The sequence below is a fragment of the Tiliqua scincoides genome, chromosome 1 (assembly GCF_035046505.1).
Source record: "Tiliqua scincoides isolate rTilSci1 chromosome 1, rTilSci1.hap2, whole genome shotgun sequence".
NCBI lineage: Eukaryota > Metazoa > Chordata > Lepidosauria > Squamata > Scincidae > Tiliqua > Tiliqua scincoides.
In genome coordinates this window covers 296226605-296231180 of record NC_089821.1, presented here as the reverse complement: position 1 = coordinate 296231180, position 4576 = coordinate 296226605, and the positions used below count along the sequence as shown (strand labels likewise).

The 4576-nt window shown below is 50.0% G+C and overlaps 1 pseudogene; it reads right to left on the bottom strand.

Moving 5' to 3' along the window:
- Window positions 1–385: 385 nt before the first annotated feature.
- Window positions 386–504, bottom strand: LOC136638275 (5S ribosomal RNA; annotated as a pseudogene).
- Window positions 505–4576: the final 4072 nt, after the last annotated feature.

Genomic DNA, 4576 nt, shown 5'->3' with positions numbered 1-4576 from the left:
TGTGGAGAACCCTGGGAAACCCTCCTTGCCTGGCCAGAAACAGCCTTGCCATTTGGTGACTATTTCTTTTGAACCCATTTTCACCCGGTCCACATGTGTACACATTTGGTCCCTCTTGTGCATATGCAACGTTGGGCAGGAATGGCTTAAAGGCAAATGAAAATGGATTGATTAAGCAACATGAAAACCGACCATCTGTGGCCCAATTTCCATAGGATGTGACGGCTGCTCTTCTAACATAGGGCTCTAATGAGCGTGATGAATGTGACAATCCAGTGTGCTGTGGTGGTGGTGAAGAAAGCCAATTTCTTGTTTGGGATAATTAAGAAGAGGATTGAGAATGATTGATGATTGGCAACCTTCAGTCTCGAAAGACTATGGTATAAGCCTACAGCACCCGGTATTCCCAAGTGGTCTCCCATCCAAGTACTAACCAGGCCTGACCCTGCTTAGCTTCCGAGATCAGATGAGATCGGGCATGTGCAGGGTAACAGAATAAAACAACCAATATTACCTAGCACCCCCCAATAAAGACACAGGCAAGGGCATATGGTACAAAGGGCCACTTTATTAACTATTTAAATTACCATAAATTGCAACAGAGCCTAACAACTAAGGGCCCAATCCTATCCAACTTTACAGCACTGGTTCAGCTGCAGTGCAGCCTCGAGGCAAGGGAACAAATGTTCCCTTACTTTGTGGAGGCCTCCATAACTACCCTCCCACCACAAGATGCAGCGCATACCCCATTGGCACGATTACACCAGAACTGGAAAGTTGGATAGGATTGGACCCTTAGTCGTGCAGGTTCTACATGGGGGAAGCAGAGCTGCCTGTCTACTTCCCCCTATAGCAATTTTAGGCGACCACACCCAACTCTGGGCTGCGTCAGTACAAGCCTGCCATTATCACCCCGTAGGGTCAGGGTGGCAGGCTAGCTCAGGCCACCTGAGCAACCCCGCAGTGCGCCTTTGCTACCAGGCCGAGGTTCATCCACCCTACCTCACCCAGCTGGGAAGGCCAGCATGAGCTAGCATGGAGTCCACCCGGCCCTTGCCACCCTGTGGTGTACACCAAGATGACCTTACCTACCCAAAACCTGTACGACACCTGCCTAAATTGACCAACAAGACCTATTAACATCTCTCCACCCCTAACTCCACAGTCTGGGGTAGGCGAAAAAACCACCAACCAGTGTGCCAATTAGGCTGATGACAAAAACTTCCTACCCGGCCCGCATAGGTGACCAGCTAGCCTCAGACTGCCAGAGGGTGAGTGGGTGGGGATTGCTGCCTAGTCCCGACTGAGCGGGCTCCCCTGTGCAGCATACACGTGGCCCCGATCCAATTTGCCCCCAGTCAATAGGCTGCAGGGGCTGGCCTCTCCTGTACCTCTTGCGGGGGCAGGGCAAACGCCGGTAGCACGTTAATTCATGTGCCACCAGAATTATTATGCCATTGTACAAATCAATGGTGAGTCCACATCTGGAGTATTAAGAACATAAGAACAGCCCCCCACTGGATCAGGCCATAGGCCCATCTAGTCCAGCTTCCTGTATCTCACAGCCGCCCACCAAATGCCCCAGGGAGCACACCAGATAACAATTCAGATAACAATGTGTCCAATTCTCATTACCACCTCTCAAAAAGGACATAGTGGAACTAGAAAAGGTACAGAAGAGATCAACCAGAATGATTACTGGGCTGGAGCACCTTCCTTATGAGAAAAGGCTACTGCGTTTGGGCTCTTCTGTTGGTAAAAAAAGGCACCTGAAGGGGAGATGGCTGAGATGTACAAAATTATGCAGAGGATAAATAGAGGAATGTCCTTTTCCCTCTCACAGAACTAAGACATCCACTAAAAAGGAAAGTTGGGAGACAAATATTCTATTAGAACAGACAAAAGAAAATATTTCTTTACCAAGTGTGTAATTAGTCTGTGGAATTCAATGCCACAAGACGGGGTGATGGTGTCCAGCCTAGATGCCTTTACAAGGGGATTGGACAGATTTCTAGAAGTCTGTACAGGTTACAAGCCATGGTGGTTATGTGCAATCTCCTGGTTTTAGAAGTAAGCACCCCTGCCATAAATGGATCTAGCCTATGTTGGAGCCAGAAAGATGCCAGTGGGGGAGGGGGGTTATGGACAGTTTGGAAGAGGTTTGAGGTGGTGAGTAGGGAGGACAAGGGACAATTCATGGGTGGGAGGGGGAGGATGTTCGTGGCAGTAGTGCATGCTGGACCCTATCCCCATTTTCCTGGCCCAACACACCCCCGCCTCTCCTCTGACCTATGCCGGCAAAATAGCTGGCATAAGTCTAAGTAGACCCACTGACAGACAGATGGCAAATGGAGAGATAAGTAAAAAAATATTTTTGCTATCCCAGACTGTCTGGTTGCTCCCCCACCACCACCATATCATGCAGCATGTGCTCCATCTGCATGGCTACATAGCATAAAATGGTGGGGCAGAGTATAGCGCTCATAGTCAAGTGAATGAGCACGATCAATGAGATGCCACCAAAGCCCAATAAGGTGGCAGTATGTTCCTCTTGGCCCAACACTTCACTAGGGACTAGTGTCACGTACAGAAGAACTGTCAATACACATCCAAAGTTAAGCCTCTCCAGAGGATGTGCATGTTATGGGGACCACAATGGTACGAGCCATTCTGGGTAGCGACACCAATGTACAGGAGATGCCATTTGGTTCAGTAAGCGCCTGCACTTTGCCTTCGCTGCCCAGAATGGCTGCAGTGGTGAGTGGGAGGGGCTGCTTACACAGTGCATTGTAGCTCCTTACATTCGTGTGCCCCCCCCCCAGCTTATCTACTGGCTTAGGTACACTGGTACACTCACAAAGAGAGTCTGGTCCAACAAGAAGCTGACGGAACATACCAAGATCCAGGTCTACAGAGCTTGCGTCCTGAGTACACTTCTGTACTGCAGCGAGTCATGGACTCTTCGCTCACAACAGGAGAGGAAACTGAACGCTTTCCACATGCACTGCCTCCGATGCATCCTCGGCATCACTTGGCAGGACAAAGTTCCAAACAACACAGTCCTGGAACGTGCTGGAATCCCTAGCATGTATGCACTGCTGAAACAGAGACGCCTGCGTTGGCTCGGTCATGTCGTGAGAATGGATGATGGCCGGATCCCAAAGGATCTCCTCTATGGAGAACTCGTGCAAGGAGAGCGCCCTACAGGTAGACCACAGCTGCGATACAAGGACATCTGCAAGAGGGATCTGAAGGCCTTAGGGATGGACCTCAACAAGTGGGAAACCCTGGCCTCTGAGCGGCCCGCTTGGAGGCAGGCTGTGCAGCATGGCCTTTCCCAGTTTGAAGAGTCACTTGGCCAAGAGTCTGAGGCAAAGAGGCAAAGAAGGAAGGCCCATAGCCAGGGAGACAGACCAGGGACAGACTGTACTTGCTCCCAGTGTGGAAGGGATTGTCACTCCCAAATCGGCCTTTTCAGCCACACTAGACGTTGTTCCAGAACCACCTTTCAGAGCGCGATACCATATTCTTTCGAGACTGAAGGTTGCCAACAACAAGGTACACTGGTCGCCCAGAACACATGATACGGCTACCTTTCTGAAACTAAACAGACCTAGATCTGGTTAGCACCTGAATAGATCTGCCTAGAAATCCTATATCTCCCATATACCCACACTGAGTTCCACAGTGGAAGATAGAAACTTAATAAATGGATACACTGATTTGGTGCACCCAAGCCACATTGGAATCCATGTATTATTAATGGACAAAACCCTAATGTGATATATGAATTCTTGTTAACGATAATGCTTAACATTATGTAGCATTGAAAAGTGTACAACGGAATGAGAGTTTCAAGCCTTCAAAGCACAGGTTACTTCCAAGAAGACCAACCATCTGGCAATGCTTTAAGCAAATCATAGAGATAGATCAATTCACCAAAACCTACATCAGTCCTGCAGACAGGAGCTGTGACTGACATAATAGTCACTTCTCTAAAGCCACATACTGAGTTTCTGGTAAAGGAATATTGGCACACTGGGGGCCTTCTGCCTCATAAATTGGACTCTTACAACCCAATCCTGAGCTGCCCGGAGTGCAGAGCTGCAGTGCCGAAAATAGCTGCCGTGGAATCCTGAACACAACCAGGCAGCCACCGGTGGCTCCTCAGGGAAAGGGGAGGTTCATCCCCTTTCCCCAGCTAAGGGAAGTAGCCCTGCAATGTGCTACTCGATTCTATGGCAACACTTGTGTCGCCGTAGAATCAAGAGCCTCCTCAGGCAGCAGATCCAACATGGAGGCTCAGGATCTGGTAGAGCGGAGCTCCACCAGTCCCGCCTTGCTCCCATGCTGCTCCCTCTCTTGGCACACTTCCTCCTCGCTTTCTCCCATGCTTCCACTCACCTCTCCACCACCAAGAAGTCTGTGTGACCGCTGAGCCACGGAGCACCGGTGATCCACCGGCACTAGCCCAGCACCGGCCAGCGCTGGCCTGGCACTGAGGGCCATGAACATGCTTTTATAGCATGTTTGCGACAATCACCACCAGCGCAGCCCTGGCAATTTGATCTCAGGA